Source organism: Lithobates pipiens, unplaced genomic scaffold (genome assembly GCF_037356315.1).
Source record: "Lithobates pipiens isolate NorthernLeopardFrog02 unplaced genomic scaffold, aLitPip1_a1.2 Scaffold_16, whole genome shotgun sequence".
Classification (NCBI taxonomy): Eukaryota; Metazoa; Chordata; class Amphibia; order Anura; family Ranidae; genus Lithobates; species Lithobates pipiens.
Window position 1 is genome coordinate 400480175 of NW_027507748.1, and position 24067 is coordinate 400504241.

Consider the following 24067-nt stretch of genomic DNA (forward strand, 5'->3'; position numbering starts at 1 on the left):
CAGGAAAGGAAAATTACGGAAAGGTGAGTATACAATTTTCCATTTTCCTGACTCCTCCATGGCAGCACACACTGGGAAATAACTCGCCAGTTGGGTGGGTGCAAGCAAAATAATATTTATTCCTTATAATGCTGAAGAATTGGCTCTAATGACGGATCTGCCGAAGTCAGCCATGGATAAATGAGCAGAATCCACCTTGTAATTGGAAATAAAGGTATTCCTGGAGGACCATGTTGCTGCCCTGCATATTGTCTCTGGTGAGACCCTGCAATACGCTGCCCAGGAGGTAGCCACTGCCCTAGTTGAATGAGCCCTGATGTCTTCAGGAATCGCCAGATGCTGGATGGAGTAAGCTTTCTTAATGGTTCTGACTAAGCACGATGCAATAGTGCATGAGGAGGCTGCTTGCCCATGCCTGGTTCCATGGGGAATGATCAAAAGAGTCCGTTTTCCTAAAAGAGGTGGTAGCAGTTAAGTAGTTAATGATGGTTGTTTTGATATCTAGTGGATGTGGATTACCCTGATTGTCCGTGAAGGATGGGAGGATGAGGTCTTGGTTGTAATGGAGGGAAGTTGCCACTTTGGGTATGAAGTGTTCTGAAAGTCTTAGGACTACTTTGCCAGGGAAGAGAACTAAGTGGGGCTCCGAAACCATTAATGCTTGTATCTCCGACACTCTCCTAGCTGATGTAATCGCAATGAGAAAAGACAGTTTTAAAGTCAAGTACAATAGAGAAATAGTTTCAAATGGAACAAACGGAGGAGAAGCGAGAGCATGGAGAATTACTGAAAGATCCCATGATGGAAAGACTGGCCTCTTTAGATAGGCTCTCAAAAATTGGATTACCAATGGGTGGAATGCCCACTTAGTATCTGTTTGAGCTCACAGAGCTGATACTTGAACCTTTAGGGTACTTAAGCTTAGACCCTTGTTGACCCCTGACTGGGGGAATTCCAGGATTTGAGAAGGTTCCGGAGAAAGGGAATTCCATCCTTTGTTGAGCCATGAAGCAGAATCTTTCCCAAATCTTTGAATAGATGGTATTGGTTGCGACTTTCCTGGCTTGCATCAGGGTTGATATGACTTCATGAGAACAGCCTTGCGCTCTTAGTCTAGCCCTCTCAATCTCCAGGCCATCAGGTGCAATTTCTCTGGTGCAGGATGTAGGAATTGACCTTGAGACAGAAGATCCAGAGTTACCAGGAGAGAAACTGGAGTTTGAAGGCTGAGCTGTAAGTGTCGTGAACCACGGCCTCCTCGGCCACAGTGGAATAATCGCAATTACTGTCACCGAGGATCTCCGAAGCCTGGATAGGAACCTCACAATTAACAGTTGGAGGGAATATATATCCCAACTTGAAGTTCCATGGGTGATCTAGACAGTCCACTCCCTTCGCCGATGGAAATTCTCTTGACAGGAATCTGTGGCACTTGGTAGTCATCAGAGTGGCTGCTAAATCTACTTCTGGCGTTCCCCAGATTTCCGTAAGGAGGGAGAAAGTCAGAGGATTCAACGACCACTCGTTATTGGATAGCGTTTCTCAACTCGGGTAGTCTGCTAATATGTTCTGTGCCGCTGGGACAAACACTGCTTTTAAACTTGTTAGATGAATTTGAGCCAATTCCAAGATGGGCCGAACTTCTTCCATCAAGGTGGCACTCCTGGTACCCCCTTGCTTCTGAACATAAGACACTACTACTTGGTTGCCCATTCGAATAAGCACATTCTTGCCTGTCAGAAATGGTGCGAATGCCCTTAAGGCATGAAAGGCTGCCCTGAGCTCTAAAATGTTCGAGACCAAGCCTTGAGCCTGAAAATGCCACTGGCCCTGGGCTGCCTGGTCTGGATAGTGGCCCCCCCAACTGCTCTGGCAGGCATCTGAAGTGACTACTTCCGGGTCTGGAGGGACTATCGGTTTGCATTTCCTGAGATTGCTCGGGCGTGTCCACCACCATATTGATTGCTTCCCTGATCTGGAGATGAAGATGGTCTGACGCATTGAGACTCCATCCCACTGCCTGAGGAATGAGTTCTGTAAGGTTCTCATGTGCCACTGTGCCCATTGCACCATGGGTATGGTTGCGGACAAGGACCCTAGTACACTCAGACAGGCTCTGGCTGGTAAGTGATTAGTTGATAGCAGCTTCTGCATTTTCTGTATCAGAGGCCAGATCTTCTCTTGGGGGAGCTGTATCCTGTTTGTTTTGGTGTTCAGAGCTGCCCCTAAAAATATCATATTTTGTGTGGGTCGCAGACAGCTCTTTTCCCAATTGACTAACCATCCAAACTTCTGGAGGGTTGTAAGGAGGATCTCCCGGTGATGAATCAACGTTTCTTGATCTTTTGCCAAGTAGGATGTCGTCCAGGTAATGCCTTTTCTCTGAGGAATGCCACCAACGGTAACAATATTTTCGTAAATGTCCTGGGTGCCGAAGAGATGCCGAATGGGAGGCACCGGAATTGGAAATGACGTTGGTTTATGGCGAACCGGAGAAACTTTTAAAAGGCCGGATGAATTGGTATATGCAGAGAAGCGTCCGATAAATCTATTGAAAGCATCCAATCATCCACATTTATTGCCAGAAGTATGGATTGAAGGCTTTCCATTTTGAAAGCCTCCACTTCAATATCTTTGTTGAGCATTTTCAGGTCTAATACAGGTCGCAAATCCCCCCCGTCTTCTTTTTCACCAGAAACAAAGGAGAGTAGAACCCTCTTCCCTTTTGGCATGATAGGATCTCCAGGATTGCTCCCTTTTGTTTCAACTCTGCTACGTACTTTACTAGCAGAATCCTTTGGGGTACTGAGGAAGGCACTCTGGTTGTCTGGAAATGATTTGGTGGGAGTCCGTTTTTGAATTTCCACCCGTGTCCGAATTGGATTGTGGATAATGTCCATAGATCCTTTATGTGGGTTGACCAGATTTTGGTGAAGTTTCTTAGCCTTGCGCCCACCTGAGCCTGGTGGGCGCGCAAAACTTCAAAATGACTTCTGCTGTTCCCCTGCCGGGGTGGCCTTAGATTTCTGTATCCTCAGAAAAGAAGGTTTTGCATTTTTCCAGTCCCTTCTAAATTCCCTACCAGGACGGTAGGACCTGGACTCTATTTGTCCGCAAGATTACGTCTGTAAACCAGGTTCCTTCAGCGTCTTGGGTCTCCTATCGGAGGGGATCAGGCCTGACTTCCCTCCTGTCACCTTGGAGATGGCAGAGTCTAACTTGGCACTGAACAGATTTGCGCCATCATATGGAATTCTGCACCAATTTGTTTTGGATGCTGCATCGGCCATCCATGGTTTGAGCCATAGCGCTCTTCTCGCCGTTAGGGAGGCCAGCATAGCCCTGGCTGAAGATCTTATAATATCTACTGATGCCTCACTACAAAGTCCCCTGCTAGCCTGATTTCTTGCAGAGAGGAAATCTTTCCCATTTTGATGCCATCCTGTAGGTCTTTTCCTGTTTTAGATGCCCATCCTGAGATGGCCCTGGCCACTGCCGCTGTGTTAACTGCTGGCCTACAGGCTCCCCCAGCAGTGGAATATGCCTTCTTCAATTCTAGGTCCATCTTTTGATCGAGCACATCTCGAAAGGAAAACGCATCCTCGATTGGTAGTGTGACGTGGCGGGTGAGACGCATTAATGAGGAATCGACGATGGGTGCATTAATCAAAGGCTTCACTTTTGACTCCTTTAAAGGGTACATCTTGGCTAACCTGTTTGTAAGACTAGATCTTTTGTTAGACCTCTCCCATTCGTCTTTACTGAGATCCTCCAGCTCCTCTATAAATGGGAAGGATAATGGATCTCTTTTTAGGTTTGGAAAATATTTTTGTATTTTCTGAGGTTCTGCCGTATCGTCTTGCCAGCCGATTGCTTCTTTAACGGACTTTGCAAAGGGTTCCACCAGGGAAAAAGTGTGTGCTGCCATGAAGGCATCAGGAAAATGCAATTTATATATATGTGTGTGTGTGTGTGTGTGTGTGTGTGTGTGTGTGTGTGTGTGTGTGTGTGTGTATATATATATATATATACACACACACACACACACACACACACACACACACACACACACAAAAAGGCCCTTTAAGAGCTATGGGCAGTGATGTTTTGACGTTGCTTCCGTCCCCGAAAATGTTATGGAGACGGGTGGGGGCCATCTTCCCCTCACTCATCTCCATACCCAGCAAGGGTGAAGATCCGATCACTTCCACTGCTCCCGATGGCACCGGTAAGCGTGGGGGGGGGGTGGCCCTCTCTCGCCACCGATAAAATCTTGTGGTGAAAATGCCTCAGAGACCACTCTTATCAGAAAACAGACCACCAGCCGAAGAAGAGGATACCAGGGTTGTGGCAGCTAGCGAATCTATGTCTGAAGATGCACTAGGAGTGTTCATAATATATTGGGAACAATAAAAAAAAATTCATTGACATTAAAGCAACAATTCCTCTAACTGAAGAGTAAATCAAAGTATGGTAAGTTTCTGTGTTTTGTGTACGAGGACTTTCAGTAAAGGACATGCTGAAAGCACATAAGAGGAACTATACTTTATGCATAGCCCTTACAAAATGTTAGTATTTTGAGGATCTTCAGAGGCTCCAAAAGTGCTTTGCATGGGGCTAGAGGAACAGTCATTTGAGCCACCATATGGTGGTTTGCACTTAGCGCTATAAATGTATTTTTTACTTAATTCAGGAAGTAAAAACTAAGTGCCTAGTCACACAAGGTTGGTTCCTTGCATTTTGTTTAACTTGTTGCCACCCACATAATATGTGCAGTGGCAAAAGGGTGAGCTTGAACTCTCATGCACCACATGTTTCTGTGCTGGCAGCTGATGCTCCCAGAACAGAAACTGAGCTGCTTGGTCCAGACTAATGATCATCAACCTGTGGGATCAGCTCTCAAACGTGACCATATGATCACCGAGTGGTTAAGAATTAAAAATAGGATACCTAAAATGTATCACACTGGACCAAGAATCAATCCTGCAGCGAGTTCACTAGTAAATCAAACCGAAATTCACAGTAGTGAATTACTGCACATGGTGGTGCACTGTAAAGCAGAAACATTGAAAAGATGCATAAATCCATGGCAGCACTGAACCCTTATTTTTCTACTTCCCGAAAATGGGTGACAACACTGCTCATCCTGCAGAAAAATATTCAGCAGGGTTATCCTGTGGACAGGGTAGTTTTAGACGGACTTGTAGTTTGAAAAAGCCTAACCCAACATTTTCACTAGCCCATAATACACTTTAGCAACTTGTGCTGCAAGCCGTGCTGTCTTCCTGCCCGAGTCCTAGCAACTGCCCCTTCGTGCCCAGAAATAGTTAGTCGGAAGGCCTCTCAGTCATTCAGGAACAGCCTTGTATTCTCGGATTGAACGAGGTGAAGCTTGTGACGTCATGCACCCCACCCCTTCATTTTACCCAATGGAAGAACGCATTGTATTTATTTAAAAAAGCAAGGCTGTTCCTTTATAAAAAATAAAAATAAAATAGTACAAATGCACTTATAATGAAGTAACCTAATCAGGACACAACCAGGACAAATCATCCAAGAACACAGAGCCACACTACAAGATACTGGGTTTCCAGCAATAGGAAAGGATGCAAGCCAAGATTGGTACTCTAAGCTTGAGAATCCAACTACACTGATATTTTTGAGGACTATTCCCCTTCCTCAGGATGGCTTCTGTGGCAATATGGGGTGGTAGCAACATTTCAAGCTACCCAGATACAAGCCAGTGTAGCAAAACAAACACGTTCAAAGAAATAATCCTCCATGGGATTTGCCATATGGATAAGAGTATCTAAAAATGTGCAAATTGCTTATTTTGAGGGCAAATTTGTTTAACGTTAAACACCAAGCAGCTAAAAAAATAAATAAAGACCCATATAAATGCAACGCTAATGTACATAAAGGGCACTTGCAGTTTCTATACATCAGTGTTGGCTAGTGAGAGGAAAAAGCAGAAAAAAGAGCTGGTCAGGTTATGTGATGGCAAGAAGCATACTGATGGGATGATAAAGCAAAGAGGCAGAGAGATGAGCTGATCACCGAGCCTCTTCTACTTTCACTGCCCAGTCACAAGCTGGCACAGGTCCAGGATGACCCGGGCTTAGAGAAGTGGGTTAAATGGTGCAGGCCATCAGACTGAGGACATCTATTGGCAGCAAAAAAGTACTGTGGGAGGGGGATCCTTAGATTAAAAGTATATATTGTAGCAAAAGCTGGTTTTGTTATTTTATCCTTTAATGGTATATTCATTTAATGTTCTTTTTTTGCTGTAGTCCCGCATTCATTTGAAATTAGCACTCTGTATGCTAGCATTCTCCTTTAAAGCAAGGGGTTTTATTTATTTCTATAAATACTAATATATCCCAACGTCTAAGAAATTACAAAGCACAGACAGATGGCTGGACTGCCAAGTTTTACTACACATTGGAGAAGGATTGTGCAAAAATTTATTGCTGCACCAAAACGATTCCGGTTTTCACGCTCCAAGGTTCACATCCTGTGTCTTAAAAATGTAATTGCCTCCCAATGCAGAAAGCTTTCTGTGTTATGACAGGTCCAGAGGGAAAATTAAAGTTCATCAAAAGATTTACGATACCGTGCATACAACTGTGTCTCACAAACGTAAACAAAAAGTCTGTCTGAGACAACTGAACAACCTTCATGAAAGAACAGACCATGAAAACGTTACCTGTATATCATTTCCTAAAGAATACAGTGTGTTTCCTGTACATAAAACCATATACCATCCAGAGGTAGATGTAATAAGCAAACTAGCTTTAAAAATGTATGTTTTGCAGACTTTTTTGTGTGATCCAGAACAGTTATGATTGTTGGCAATTAGAGCCATAAGCTGACGAGCAGAATCATCCAAAAAAAATAAAAAATAAAATAAAAGAAGATGTGATTAGTTTAATGAGCGAAAAGATAAGCACAAGGAAGGTATGTTGCAAACAACTATATTTACTCAAGCAAAGAAAAATGCACATTCATTAAACTACTATCAAATGAAAAGTTCAAAATGCATTGAAAAGCTAGTCATATCTTCTATGCCTTTCTCAATTTACTTAGATATGAAGGTGAAACAGAAGCCAAGGAGGTCATATTTTGTACAGGGCAAGCATCCAAGATGCTGCTCATCTTCTTTGCCAGGCAGTACGCAGTAAATGAGATTTGAAATTTACCATTTTAACCTTTGGATGCTAATCGAACTGAAAAAAAAAAAAAAAAAAAAATAGTATGTAAAACATCTTAAAAAATAAATATATGTTGCATGTATCCTCCCAGTATAGTAGAGGCATGGGAAAAAAAAAAAAAAGAAAAAAAAAAAAAAGTGGTCAATATGGATTTTGAAATGGTGATTAAATCGTGGGAGTATGACTTCAAATAAAGTACTTTGAGCAGGCGTCAACATTCTTTGTTTTTACTTATTTTATAGAGCACTGTTCGTTAACCATTTGCCAACTGCTGGCCGTCATATGACGTCCTGGGCTTTCAGTGATGATATCTAAAAGATGACTGCAGCTACAGGCATCATTCCGATATCAATCCTTTCCCTTCATAGTGGCTGTTCAGCTGGCTGCTTGATCATTCTTAGAGGCAGCAGAAGGGGACCCCCCCCCCCCTCCGGCGCTTCTCCCAGGTCGCCCGTGCCATTGGCAACCTGGAGAAAGAATCCACCACCGCCTTAAGTTAGCCATCGAGATTTATGAGGGACAGATGGAGGCCTGAGTGGGACTTTATGACATCACGTCTGGGCCGGTGGAGGTAAACAAAGCCGGTGACTCAGCAGAAAAGGCTGGTCTCATGTTTTTGTTTTTTTGATCTCAGCCTTTCCTGCCTAGAGGAGAGATGTGGGCAGACCCCACATCTCTCTACAAAGAGGACCTGTCACACACCATTCCTATTACAAGGGGATGTTTACATTCCTAGTAATAGGAACAAAAGTGATCAAAAACATTTTTTTAAATGGGAAAGTGTAAAAATACAATTTCTTAAATAAAATAAACAAAGGAAGTGCCCCCGTCCCCGCGAGCTCGCACGCAGAAGCGAACATATATGTAGGTCGTGCCCACATATGTATACAAATCACACATGTGAGAGAGTATCACCGTGAGCATTAGAGCGAGAGCAATTCTAGTACTAGAACTCCTCTAACTTTAAACATGTAATCTGTAAAAGTGTTGGAAATATGAAGTGTAAGCGCCCAACTTATATATATATATATAACTCTTAAAGTAATACAACGAAATACAGACATATGTGCACACATGTGTGGCAAATGAGTGTAGTGTGACCCCAAAAAGAGATGGGGATAATACTGGTAAATATACCAAAAAAAGGATAAAGTCAAAAGTGACAACCTGAAAGTTTGTGTATGAAATTAATTAAAAACTATATGTAAAAGTGTTACCTATGGAGATTTTTAAGTACTGAAGTTTGGTGCCTAACCACAAGTGTGCACAATTTTAAAGTGTGACATGTTAGGTATCCATTTACTCGGTGTATCATCTGCCACATTACACAAAAAAAAAAAAAAAATGGGCTTACTTTAGGGTTTGAGGTTTTTGTTTAAAGTCATGAAAGGGATTTATTCCCCAAAAAAAAAAAAAAAATGACCGCCGTTTTAGTCCCCAGGGACTCTGCTAAAAATTTTATTTCTCCCTCTCTCTCTCTCTATATCTATATATTTGTTTGGAGGTTCTGGGTAAATTTTCTAGCAACAAAAATTAAGATTTTTACATGTAGGAGAGGAGTGCCGTAATTCGGCCATAAAGGATAAATATCCTTTATGGCCAAGGAAGCGGTCATGTTGGCCTCTGTTTGACTTGCAGCTGGCATGGTGCTGCACATGTGATCAGTTATGATACCAGCCATTTTATGGCTTGACACTTTGGTTAAGCGCCAACATAAGCACACTATAACATTAACAGCCATCATTCAAAATATGCCTTGAATGCAACTTTATTGGGAAACTGTTAAAGGCGTAGCATAGTCTCCTTAAGAGAATCAAAAATGTGCCCCCCTGCAGGTTTAAGTCATAATGTACTAGTTTGTACCACATACAAGTACATCATGAGAGACTTCCCTAAAAACTGAGCCCTCCAGCGCTGGGCTGTCACGACTCGCCGTGGTCCCCAGCACTTCCATCTAAACCCTGTCTTCCTTCTGAATCTTCGACTGTTTGAAAGGCCGGGCTGTGGTGATGACACTCCTGCACAGGCACATAGGAGTCACTTGGCCGCGGCACACAGAGCGGATGCGTGGCTCAGGGTCGCTTCTGTTACAAAAAAAACCTGCCTTTTTTTTTCATAAGAGCGTTTACTACCACTATAATTTGGAGGCTTTTTGCTATACTTTAACAATTCAGTTTTGAAAAAAAAAATAAAAAAAATAAAACGGGGGCGGGGGGGAATAGTCTGCATCCATGCCTATCATGGATCCCGTAACCATATCCACGCCTATCATGGATCCCATAACTTGCTAACAAAGTCAAGTGGATGCTTTGGTGGAGTATGAAATGCTAGATTGGATCACCTTTCTCACTAAGGTTGATCAGGAGTCCATATCGGCTCAAACTTTATTGATGCAATTAGATCTTGAATCACAACCAAACCCTTATATCCTTTACAGCCAAAGAAGCTGCCATCAGTTTGCTCTGAAGTTGCCATGGTGCTGCATGTGATCGGTTAACAACATATGCTATTTGATGGCTAGACAGCTCAGTTGAGAGTACAATCGTTGGGAAATAGTTAAATCGATGGGTTCAGTTCCGCTTTTAATGCAGTTATGTCCATTCACACTTCAGGTGGAACTTTATTTTGTCTTAATTGTAGGTTATTATAGTAAATGTGTTATAACCCTTTGTACATACAGTACAATACGGTCTAAAGTTTCTCTCTAAAAGTAGAGAGTTCTTACTGAATGCTTTTTGTGAACTGGGACAATTAGCACTGCATGTTTATACTTTATTTACAAATTCCACACCCTCCAGCATGCAGTGACACTTTATTGTGCATTGTGTTGTGTAGTGTTTAAAAAGGAGTGCTTCCAGCAGAGAAAATAAGCTATTGTGCTTATGCTCACTGCAAAAGGCAGAATCTGCCGTTATCACCATCAGGTAGGCCACCCTAAGCAATGACATGTAGACACTACACAAATCAGCAGTCTGAGATGCAACAAAGGATGAAAAACAAATATGAAAAAAATATTTTCTGAAACAAAAACAGAACAGATGTTTAGGATACAATGCTGGTTTTGCAAAGGTATGGTCAGACGGTTAAAGTTTATATTTTCTTTAACTTTTATAGATAAAAAGTACACCTGTGTTAATACCTCATATTTGTGTTCCTGCAAATAAATCTTTATAAAATACTTAAAAATGCAACTGTATAAATTACAAAGAATTACATTAATGAAAAATATAAAGCATACACATTTTTTCCCTCAAAAACCTGATTTCAGCCTATAATCTGTCACTTTTCTAAAACAATTTGCCTGGCATTAGAATTGAGTACATCTTTTAGTTTCATTGTTTCCTGGAACCTTTTGTACTGGCCATCTGCTAATTTGGAGTACTGATACACCATGCCAGATCCACTGGACTCTTGACAAACTGTGTGACATCAAAATTTAAGGCAGTCCTCATGTGTTTTACCTGTGCATCCATTACTACAGCAGATCTTTAAAAGGCCAAGTTCACCTTTAACCACTTCAGCACTGCGTTACTTTACATTTACATGCCATACCCAAATACAATGCATGTCCTTTTTTTCCCCACAAACAGAGCTTTCCTTTAGTGCTATTTGATCACATCTGCGTTTTTTTATTCTTTGCAAACAAAAACAGAGACAATTTTGAAAAATTTTATTTTTTACTTTCTGCTATAAAACATATCAAATATATATTATATATATATATATATATATATATATATATATATATATATATATATATATATAAAAATTCCTAATCAATTTAGGCCAATATGTATTATGCTACAAATTTTTGCTAAAAAAATAAAATAAAAATCACAATAAGCATACACCGATGGTTTACACAAAAGTTATAGCATCTACAAACTATGGGATATTTTTATGGAATATTTATTTACTAGTTACTTACTATTTTTACTAGTAATGGTGGCTACTTATAGCGGGAATGCGAGTTTGCGGCACAGTCGGGACACTGACACTTTTTTTTTAGGACCAATACAGTGAGCATTGCTTAAAAAAAAAAAAAAAAATGCAGTCACTATACTAATGACACTGGCTGGGAAGGGGTCATCAGGGCCGATAAATGTGTCCCTAGCCTGTGCTTTACTAAACTGTGGGAGGTGTTTGTACTAGGGGAGGGCAGAAATCCGTGTTCCTGCTCATCAGGAATACAGGATCATTGTCTTCCCTGCTGACAGAACGGCAATCTGCCTTGTTTACATAAGCAGACTGGCATTCTGCCTGTGTAATGAATAATCGCCAGGTGCCGGCGGACATCAAGTCAACAGTTCTCGCTGTGACTAATCATGGTGAGAGTGGGCTGACAGCAGCACGCCTGCCCCAAACTCAGAAGTAATGGATCACGTACTAGATTTGTGATCCAGTGCAGGAAAGCCGCCTTGCGGCCGTATATGTACAAAACACAGTTGGCAAGTGGTTAAATAATAAAACGTACGTATTATTGCTAGTAAAAAAAAAAAAAAATTGATTTTCTTTTCTCCTTCAGGAGCCTGCAGAGCATTGCAGCCACGGTAAGTAAATCCGGAGTATAATGTCAGGGACCTGAAGTCTTCCTCTATATGGTCTGTCAGTTTCAGAGCTGCAGGAAGACTGAATGGACTATGAGCGTGCTCATCAGTGTCCTCACAGTCCACTGAAACGCCATCTGCCGCAGTGGCAGAAGGGACTTGTAGAATCAGATTATTATGAATGAATGACATGTGCTGTGCTTCACAAGGGTGGTGCTGCATAGTAACATGTTACAGGTTTCATCCTAAATATGCAAACAGCTAGTGCTGTTGGCCTTCAGTAAAAAGTGCAGCACAGCACATAAGCAAACAATTAATTCTACAGTTAGGATAGCTTGAAGGCTAAATACATCTTTTAAGGCAGAATTTCACTTTCCACAATAAAGCCTTTTCTAATGTTGTTTCTGCCCAAGCCAGAACTTGGCCTTTAAAACTAAAAAGAAACAGTAACTGGATTTCACTGTTAGACACTCTTCTGTTGGGCCTCCACACAACAAATGCTGGTGTTTGACAAATTCATGTAATTGTTGGAATCCATTGCGAAGTAGCCACATGGAGGCCAGCACCCACAGCACATAGACGCATTGTCCATGGTAACCCTCAGCTCCCTGATCAACTATATGCTTGTCACACAGAGACGGACAAGGGGTTTTGTTGTGGAGTGGGCAGAGCTTCATGGGAAACGCTGAGACTGGTTCCCACATCAGGTCTGCCTTGCTAGTGATTTACAGTAGATGGTATTGTAAGAATGCCATACTCAGTAGTAGCTATGAAATTTGCTCACTGCCATCTGCTGCTAATCACACCAAAAGTGGACCTGATGGGGAACTAGTCTGTTCCACATCAGGCTCTGCTTACTCAACAGGATGTGGAGTTGAGTTGTTTGGTGAGCGGAGATTGATGAGAACCCTGAGACTTGCTCCCAACAAGTCAGTCACCATTGTTTTTCATCGCATACAGCAGTGGGTGATTCTATAGCTGCTATTCAGCCCAATAGCAGCTGTGGAATCTGCCTAATGGTATCCACTGTCAATCAAAAGGAACCAGACATAATAAGGAATTAGTCTCAGCATCCCCATCGAGCTCCACCCACTGTCAGCGTTTGGTCCTTGTTATTGGCTGTTAGGTGGGTGCCTGCATTCTAGCAACCAACTATTGGGGGTCTCAAAGTGGCGGCCCTCCAGCTGTTGTGAAACTACAAGTCCCATGAGGCATTTCAAGGCTGACAGTTAGAAGCATTACTCCCACAGGCAGAGGCATGATGGGACTCCAGTTTGATGGGACAGCTGGAGGGCCTCCAGTTTGAGACCCCTGAATTAAGTAAATACAAAACATAATAAGTTAAACACACAAAACCTATGCCAACTTTGAGTTTGTCCATATCATTTCCAGGTTCATTATCTACAAACTTGCAGTAATTTGATTTAAAGTTGTCACAATCATAGGAACACATTATAAAAATGATACAAATAAGAACTATCCGAAACTGGTGCAAATATCGAAATTCTTACCACAGCTGTTGCAAGGCTTTCTCGAATTGCAGGAATTTTTATATAGATTATGTAACACCATGAGAGCCCTAAAATGCTTTACCCTAATTCTCCTAGTAACTTTTTAAATTTAGTAATTTAAATGTTAGAAAACAATTATGTTTCAACTCTAGTAATAGCTTCTTCTTAAATAATTAAAGTTACATTTCACTTTTTCTGCATCCCATCATAATCGTGTATATCTGCTTAGCTAAGGCTCCAATTTCACTTCTAGGTAACCATAAAAACAATTCTTACACCATACTTAACTCAGTATAATTGGGTTACTGCTATTCTTAATTGTTTGCAGAGCCAAATATTAAAATACTAGTAGCCCATAACAAAAAAGCATCCCCAGTATGTCTTCAGGTTGACTGCACCAGGACAAAAACATGCTGCATGAGTGTTTAACTTTTTTTAGCTGCTTAACATTAACAATGCACTGGTGTAGCCGATTTCATTATATACTGAAAAAAAATGCTGAAATACTGTCAGTGTATATAGCTCCTCTTTTTTTTTTTGTTTCAACAGAACTAGCATTTCACTTTAATGTTCTCAGATTTGCCCAAGTCATTCAGGAGACACTTTGAGAAATGGGTCTCCTAACAATACTATATTATCAGTGACACTTTCATGGGACAAGCACTCCTCACTTCTGATTCTCCTTTATCGTCCTAGAAGTTATGAAGGTATATATCTAAAATAATAAATCCCTTTACTACAGAGACTTGTGAGTTGTTTTTGAGAGGAAAGAAAATCAACCTGCATATACAAGAGAATAGAAAATAATAGATATTCACTTGTGAAGCCTCAAGTTAATTTGTGTATTATAAATAGGTGGTAGTCATGTTTCTTGATCACTGGCAAACAAAGACCCTTTGAAAATATACATACATACCAGGCTTTGAAGCAGATGCTTCACAAACAACATTTTACATAAAACAAATATTACAATTGTGAAAGAAGTACAATTAGAGCAAATAAATAAATGTATGCCTTTTGCCCTTGCTAAGATGGAAAGCAGGGTTCTTTTAAGTTAACTTTAGGGTAAATGCAGACGCACAGTAAGGCTGTAGGTGTCGCTCGTGAAACACATTCCTAAGTCTATTTAAGAAAATGGAGTACTGTCCGTGAGACTTTTTTTTATTTGCACTAACATACAATTTTTCAGGACAAGCTTACGGGGTATGTCCCCTTCAAGCTCCAAGCAGTGCTGCCTGGACCTTGAAGAAGGGGACATACAATTTTTCAGGACAAGCTTTCGGGGTATGTCCCCTTCTTCAAGGTCCAGGCAGCACTGCTTGGACCTTGAAGGGGACATACCCCGTAAGCTTGTCCTGAAAAATTGTATGTTAGTTCAAATAAAAAAAAAGTATCACGGACAGTACTCAATTTTCTCTTTCACAATTGCACTAATACGGCTACAATCACATCAAGTAAGTCTATCAAAAAAGAAGCTGGGGGAATCAGTCATTATTCTCTGCCTACTGACAAGGAATGTCCCCGACCCAGCACTGATACTCCGCTGTACCTTTAAACCAACCTCACAGTTCTAGCTGCATTTTGTGCACAGCAAAGGAAGCTGCCACTTGACCACCATTGAAGGCTCCAGGAAAGAAAACATCATTTGAACATGATTCTTTAACTATGAATATGGAATCTGACTCCTAACTGGCCACCCACCATATTTCTACACCTTTAATGCTGAATGCCTGGATAATTAAAAGATACGTCCACATTAATGAACATATGTCTTTTTGGGTACCCCCTTCCAATCCTTACATTTTCTTAGATTTTTAAGTCACATGTACATTGCAAACTATTTGTTAGATTTTTGCTGGGTTTAAAAATAATGTGGTATATATTGAAACTACCTTTTACAATTTAAATAAATAGGTCTGAACACCTAAGTACAGAACATTACTACAAGGTTTGTATATGGTTTACATTACATAAGTCTGTTATATTTAAACTTTCTTTCCTGCTATCCCTAAAGTGTTGTGACACAGCACAGTGAAATATATATGTGTCCAAATACAGGAAGAGAAGACCTTTTAGGTATTTTGTAGATTTAACAAACTGCAAACATTATCATGACACTCTGTCTTTAGAAGAAATAAAAAAAATAAGTCATGTGAACAACTTCAAGTTAAGCGGTCATGCCAAAAATACATACCTTACAAACAGTGACATAGCATAGATTGGTAGCTTCTGGGGCAAGGCAAGTACTGTGTTCCCTAGCCTGTCAACCGTTAGCACTGTAAATTTGCTTTCCTCTCAAAATAACTCAACATACAGCCATTAATGTCTAAACCGCTGGCAATGAAAGTGAGTACACCCCTAAGTCAAAATGTCCAAATGGGGCCCAAAGTGTCAATATTTTGTGTAGCCACCATTATTTTACAGCACCGCCTTGACCCTCTTGGGAATGGAGTTTACCAGAGCTTCACAGGTTGCCACTGGAGTCCTCTTCCACTCCTCCATGACAACATCACAGAGCTGGTGGATGTTAGAGACCTTGCGCTCGTCCACCTTCCATTTGAGGATGCCCTACAGATGCTCAATAGGGTTTAGGTGTGGAGACATACCTGGACAGTCCATCACTTTTACCCTCAGGTTCTTTAGCAAGGCGGTGTGTTTGGGGTCGTTATGTTGGAATGTTTATGTTGGAATACTGACCTGAGGCCCAGTCGCTGAAGGGAGGGGATCATGCTCTGCTTCTGTATGTCACAGTAAATGTTAGCATTCATGGTTGCCTCAATGAACTGTAGCTCCCCAGTGCTAGCAGCATTCACGCAGCCCTAGATTATGACACTCCAATCACCATGCACCTGGTTTCCACCACACATGCTTCACACCACCTGAACCAAATAAGTTTATCATGGTCTCATCAGACCATAGGACATGGTTCCAGTAATCCATGTCCTTCGTCTGCTCATCTTCAGCAAACTGTTTGTGGGCTTTCTTGTGCATCATCTTTAGAAGAGGGTTCCTTCTGGGACAACAGCCAGGCAGACCAATTTGATGCAGCGTGCGGCGTATGGTCTGAGCACTGACAGGCCGACCCCCCAACCCCTTCAACCTCTGCAGTAATGCTGGCAGCACTCATACGTCTATTTCCCATAGACAACTTCAACGTCTTTGGCCGACCATGGCGAGGCCTGTTCTGAGTGGAATCTGTCCTGTTAAACCGCTGTATGGTCTTGGCCAACGTACTGCGGCTCAATTACAGGGTCTTGGATATATTCTTATAGCCTAGGCCAGTGATGGCGAACCTTGGCACCCCAGATGTTTTGGAACTACATTTCCCATGATGCTCCACTACACTGCAGAGTGCATGAGCATCATGGGAAATGTAGTTCCAAAACATCTGGAGTGCCAAGGTTCGCCATCACTGGCCTAGGCCATCTTTATGTAGCACAATTCTTTTTTTCAGATCCTCAGTTATTTGCCATGAGGTGCCATGTTGAACTTCCAGTGACCAGTAAGAAAGTGAGAGAGTGAGAGCGATGACACCAAATTTAACACATCTGCTCCCAATTCACACCTGAGACCTTGTAACACTAACGAGTCACAAGACACCGGGGAGGGAAAATGGCTAATTGGGCCCAATTTGAACATTTTCACTTAGGGGTGTACTGACTGTTGCCAGCGGTTTAGACACAAATGGCTGTGTGTTGAGTTATTTTGAGGGGAGAGCATATTTACACGGTTATACAAGCTGTACACTCACTACTTTACATTGTAGCCAAGTGCAATTTCTTCAGTGTTGTCACGTCAAAAGATAGAATAAAATAGTTACAAAAATGTGAGGGGTGTACTCATTTTAGTGAGATTATATATATTTATCACACACACATATTATAAATATATATATTGGGTGTAAATGGACAGCCGGCTGCCTATAAAAGGAGAACAGGCTGTGTCTGTGCCCACTCTGCATAAGTGGGGCAGACCCAGACCTGCCAATTGGCAGCTTCACCCAGCTTCGCAGGGGATTAGCAGACAGATCCCCTGCTGAGCAAAATCGGATCTGGCCTGTGTGAAAGTGGCCCAAGAAATCTGTGCCTTGCCCCATGACCCCTTTAACCGGTTCCCACCCAGCCCAGTGGGGAATGACGGCGGGGCTCGCCTCTCATGAAGTCCTCCTGGATCATGGTGCCATACAGCGGCACGGATCACTGTACCGCTGGCGGTACCATGTAACTGCTGTAACCAATCACAGCATGTCACATGAAGTTTCCATTCAAGCCATCCATTGTGTACAATTGTGTTTCTAGCTGTGATTGGTCACAGTGATCACATGGTATAGACTGGGCCAATCAGCTGTGGGCAATCACAGCTTATCACAACAAACTGAATGAATACATTTCAATTTAATTCAGTAAAATGCTTGCATTTAGCAATGAAATGTATTTGCTACATGCAAACAATGTGAAAAAAATGAATAAAAACACATAGTACTGCTTCAGAGAAGTGATCAATCACTATGGTAACATTATATTGCTCTGGTCAATATAAAATGTTTTTTTTTTTTTTTTTTTAATACTGTCACTGGTGTCTTTGATCACCACTGGACCAGTTACAGGTTAACATAACCTGGCAGAATTTATGATTTTAGTCATTTTTCAGAGAATATGAATGATAACACAAAAATTCTTCTTTTACTCATGGTTAGCGTTTGGCTGAAGCCATTTATTATCAAAATCAATTGTGTTTACTCTTTTTAAATCATAAATCACAACAGAAACTACTCAAATGACCCTGATCAAAATTTTACATACCCCAGTTCCGAATACCATGTATTGCCCCCTTTAACACCAATGACAGCTTGAAGTTTTTTGTGGTATTTGTGGATGAGGCTCTATCTTCTCAGATGGTAAAGCTGCCCATGCCTCTTAGCATAAAGCCTCCAGTTCCTGTAAAATCTTGGGTTGTCTTGCATGAACTGCACGTTTGAGATATCGGCAGAGTGGTTCAATGATATTGAGGTCAGAAGACTGAGATGGTCACTTCAGAACCTTCACTTTCATAGTTTCATAGTTAGTAAGGTTGAATAAAGACACCAGTCCATCCAGTTCAACCTGAGTGAGTGTCTATCCCTATCCTTGTACATTACACACTCACATTGGTCCCTACCCTCAAAGAGCCCACAATCGAAGGTCCCCATTCATATACTAGGGCCAATTTTGGACAGAAGCCAATTAGCCTACCTGCATGTCTTTGGAGTGTGGGAGGAAACCGGAGTACCCAGAGGAAACCCACACAGGCACAGGGAGAACATGCAAACTCCAGGCAGGTAGTGTCGTGGTTGGGATTCGAACCAATGACCCTTTTTACTGCTAGGTGAGAGTGCTAACCACTACACCACGTTCTTCTGCTGTAGCCAATGACAGGTCCACTAGGCCTTGGATCATTGTCATGTTGGAATGTCCAAGTACATCTCATGCACGGTTTCCTGGCTTATGAATGCAAATGTTCCGCCAGTATTTTTTTGATAACATACTGCATTCATCTTGCCATCAATTTTGACCAAATTTACTGTGCCTTTGTAGCTCACACATCCCCAAAACATCAGCCACCTCTGTGTTTCAGAGTTGGAATGGTGTACCTTTCTTTATAGGCCTTGTTGACTCGAAATGAAGAGTTTATGGTTGCAGCCAAAAAGCTCAATTTTGGTCTCATCAATCCAAATGACTGATGTGCCAGAAGGTTTGAGACTGGTCTCTGTGCTATTTGGCGTATTGTAAGTGGGATACTTTGTGACACTTGCGTAGTAATGGCTTTCTTCTGGCAACTCGACCATGCAGCCCATCTTTCTAAAAGTGTTTTCAGAGAGTCCTGTATTTCACCTGAAGTTATTTGTGGGGTTTTCTTTGCATCCTGAAAAAATGTAATGGCAGTTGTGGCTGAAAATTTAGTTGGTCTACCTGTTGAAACCTGTGGTTTGGTTTCAACAGAATCCCTCATTTTCCACTTCTTGATTAGAGTCTGAAAACTGATGATTGGCATTCTCAATTCCATGGATATCTTTTTATATCCATTTCCTGTTTGATACAGTTCAACTACCTTTTCCCATAGATACTTTGACAATTCTTTTGCTTTCCCCATGACTCAGAATCAAGAAACGTCAGTGCAGCACAGGATGAAAGATGCAAGGATCTGTCAGGAGTCCAGAAACTCATTGATCTTTTATACACACACCAATTACAAGCAAACAGATAACAGGTGAGGATGGTTACCTTTAATAGCCATTCAAACCCCTTTGTGTCAACATGTGTGCAAGTTATCAGGCCAAAATCATCAAGGTATAAACTTTTGATCAGGGTCATTTGGGTAGTTTCTGTTGAGATTATGATTTAAAGAGAGTAAAAGACAGTTGATTGATAATAAATGGCTTTAGCCAAACACTAACCATGAGTAAAAGTGTTTGTGTTATTATTCAGATTCTCAGAAAAATGGCCAAGAAATCAAATTCTGCCAGGGTATGTAAACTTATGAACACAACTGTATACGACGATGCTGTACTGCACTGGTGACTATGTTAAAAAATAAAAACACTTGCTATGCCTCTTACTAAATACCTTGGACTGTCCAAATTCCAAAAAGGGTCATTTGGGGGATATTTGTTCTGTCCTAAAATTTTTGGCCTCAAGAAATGTTTGTAGACTAACTTTCTGACTGACTAAATAATAAACACCAATTTGGGTTATTTTCACCAAATAAATATAGCAGAATATATTTTGGTCTAAATTCATGAAGAAAGATTATTTAATTGCAAAATTTTATAACAAAAACAAAGAAATTTATTTTTTTTGTTTCAAAATTGTTGGTCTTTTCTCGTTTATTTAGCAAAAAGTACAATGTTGCATGACCAAGCAATTGTCATTCAAAGTGCGACAGCTCTGAAAGCTAAAAATTGGCATGGGCAGGAAGGGGGTAAAAGTACCAGGCATTGAAGTGGTTCAAATTTGAAAACTAGGCAATTGTTGACTTGAAATATAATGCTATGTGTCAACTTAAAGTTATAGCTGCAAGTGCTCTCTAGGTGCATAAGTCAAAACATTATTAGGCTGGCCATACACTATACAGTTTTCTTATTCAATTTTCTTTGGATTTATCTTCAACTATGTAGTGCAAGGGCCTGCCTGACTGCATACACATGTAAAGAATTTAGAATTTACCTCATTATATGGTTTTGGTAAATCTAATTGAATACAAAAATTGAATATGAAAATTGTATAATGTTTGGCCAAGCTTTACCCAGAACCTGAGATTAATTTACATATCTGATGAATGATAAGAAAAGCAGCCGCTTAATTTTTATCACCCCCAGTCATATCCCTGTCCTCTACCATCTAATTATACAATACAGAGCAGCAGAGTGTCATTAGGTCACCCATGTGCTCCTAAAGAGTGCTGGCCCAGCCTCTTCCAAACTGATATCTGGAGTACAAGTAAATATTAAGAGCTCAAAATGAAAATGACACGTTTCAAAAACATAAAAAAACAAATCCAAAAAACAAAACAAAAAAACTTTTGCCTTTAGTTCTACTTAGTAATTGGTATTTTTTGAATAGGGCAAAAGGAGGGTTATAATCCCATCTAATATGTGCCCCATTGGGAAATTTTTACTCAACTTCCTGTACCATAGCCAAAGCAGAAAAGGGAGATAATCCCTCCCTTCCTTGACTGTCACCAGTACTGGTGTACCTATTAAAAGATGTTCACTCTATTCTCGTTTTGGTGACCATCCCAAAAAAAATTCTTAGTGAGATTCACACTATTTGTCCTATTTAACATTCTCACCAACAGGGGTACAGACACCAATAAAAGTCTGAAAGCTGTCCTAATCCACCTCTAAAAAGTTTTTCCTTCAGTTATACTTTAATTATTTTAAAATGGTCAATTATAAGAAAATTTTAAATACAGGAGCTGCTGCTCCTTGCCCCCTCCTGGAATGTGCCAGTTGCCTGGCTGTGTCTCATTAAATACATAATCATCCTAACTAGGCAACTAGAACTTCAGGAGGAATTCTGCAATGGCAGCCTCCACATTTCTCCAAAGGCACTTTTTTTTTATCTGCGTGAAGATTAAATGGATAATGCTACCTAAAATATTGTTATCTGTGTACAATTTGACCTCAGAGAAGTGTTTGTTCCATTCTCTGAAATATACCTAAAAACTGTGTTCTCCAATAATATCTAACTAGGTGAGTTAAGTCCATTAAAATACTTTCTTAATTCAGAACAGAGTCACCTGCACACTTAAAGCATTGAACAGTATTTATCTTTGTTGTTCTTTTGGCAAGCAGCTCTTCTCCACCTACTGCTAAATGAGCTTCTCAAGGCATTAAATCAATGTCTTGGTGAAAATAAAGTTAGACAGTGTCAGGCAGCCTCACAAATAATGATGCATTTTGTAGCAGATGTCAGATATACTGCAGCCCATGCCATGCCGAGGAAATTGGCCTCCTTATGTTCATATCATCTCATAATAAGCTATGCACCTGCTCAAGCAATTGACCACTTCTTCACTTTCTGCTCATTTAGATAATGGTAAGAGCAATGAAAATAAAGTAGATGAACTCTAATTATCGTGGTAATTTGGAGTTATTTAAGAAAATTTTAAAGCCTCACATTAGACTGACAGCTGGGATAAAATGCAACTCCAAAGTATACCCAAAGTTTGAAGTGAAACAATTACAGATGTACATTATATGTAAATTAAGTCGACTGCTGCTGTTTTGTCCAATTTGACAGTAGTTTTTTTTGAAGGAAAAATAAAAATAACTTTAAATTAAAAAAATATATATATATGACTAGCCAAAAGCTGACACATTCTTCTGGAGCAGCAGTTTCAAACGTCAGAATTTTGAAGTTAAGTAACACCGCTACAATTAAAGAGAAACTGCAGTCTGCTCACATAATTTGCATAAAAACATCTTTGCCATTCTGAAGCCTTCCCCACAACTACTCTGCATATTATATATACTATGATTCTGTACTTCCCAAATATGCTGCAGAAATCATCAAGTCTGGCTGCAGCCATTTTAGCTGCTGTCTTTTCATTTACTGGATTTACAGAGGCACACATCCAGCACTGCAGCTCTCATTGGCCCTCTTCTGACCCCCCCCCCCCCCCCCCCCACCGGCAAACTCTCATGAGACAGCGAGCGCGATATCATAAGCCTAGGCTTTTTTACCAGAGAAGAAACAGGAAGTGAGCTGTATAAGGAATCGGCAGAAAAAAATGTTTTACTATTGAAAGTTGAAACAAGGGCAGAAGATTTAATAGATGGAAAGAAAAAAAAAAGTTCCACTTTAAGTTAATAAAACCACCAGTCACTTGTTTAAGGCCTTGTACACAAAGGGTTCCGTTGTATAACAAACTTTTCCAAAGCATTTGCAAAGTTTTCAGCAAGCTTCAACAGCTTTTTGAAGCCCTTAAAAGCACTATTTAGGTTTAGGATGAAAAGGTTAAAAACAGATCTTTATTTCTCCCTCCACATTTGATGTAAAATCCTAGCAATGCTCTTGGTGTGCAAAAAACGATCCATATGCGGTCAATCCGCTGAGGCTGCAGGTAAATGCACTTTCTACTTTATCTGTAGATTTATTTAATACTTGAACTCAATTTTTTAACAAAGAAAGCAAGCACATTCTCCAGACTATCTTATTATACAGCCTAAAAGCAGCTAATTCCCCTTCCACTGTTTAAATCATTCTTGCAGGTTAGTGTGCAGGCAGTTTAAGCACCTCTGATGCATTATCATACTTTAATATAGTTATGGATTCGTTAGAATGATTTAATGTATTTTTTTTATTTATTTATTTTTACACGTAGTTTACATGTACCCAAATTTGACTTGAGATCAGACTCCTGTAATCTCTAGCACTAAGGCTGGCTATACACTAGAAGAGTTTTATTCAAACAATTTTTTAATAGCCGGGCCAAAATTGACAAATGCTTATTTTCTAATGTAGCGGTAAGAAAAAGGAACAGGATAGAAAATTTCTCTTTAACACATTTCTAACAGTGAATGTGGTTTTGTTGAAGAAAGTACAGCCAGTCAAAAATATTTCCATTTTAAATTCCATTTTGGTATGACATTTGTCAAGTCAAACGTACTGAGAATTTTAATTTGCATATTCATGCTACTGTTCAAAATTGTATTATTGTATGGCCAGCTTTAGACAGAGTGGGCGAGGCGGACCTGGCTCTAATGCACTCCTTAGTGCTCCCAATTTAACATTCACATCTACCAGAATGGAGGAGGAACACAGTGATCTCATAACCATGCTTTTGTTGCTGTCTAGTCAAATGTAGGGCAAGTCTGACATTCAGGATCTGGCTGTGCTATCTTGTAGGGGTGTCTAGAAGTAGAACAGTTTGCACACGTTTGTTGAAATATGTAGTGCTCAGAAATTATCTGCCTGCACAGCTGTCATTCATTCACATAGATCTGTGAATTAATCAACTGCAAATCTCAGACAGACTTGTAGTTGGAACACAAATGCTATAATTTTTGCTTTATTATTATTTAATGGGACACAGTAGTTGCTTTAGCTTGGTTTTAGCTGCAGTATGCTTTAAGCAGATGTCTAAGCACAATATATTTTCTGGATAGCACTCATTATATTAAGTGCATTACAAGATGATTTAAAACTAGGTCAAAGCAGATAGTACACCAGCTGTTAGTTTACACCTTGATTATTAATGTGGATACATTACAGTTGTTTATTTAAGCTAATGGCCAGAATTATGAAGTTAAGCCCTA

General features: G+C 40.4%; 1 protein-coding gene across 2 annotated transcripts in view; it reads right to left on the minus strand.

Moving 5' to 3' along the window:
* LOC143983070 (S-adenosyl-L-methionine-dependent tRNA 4-demethylwyosine synthase TYW1-like) overlaps window positions 1-24067 on the minus strand; it is a 321868-nt gene that overhangs the window by 97575 nt on the left and 200226 nt on the right. The gene's annotated exons all lie outside the window — the stretch shown is intronic.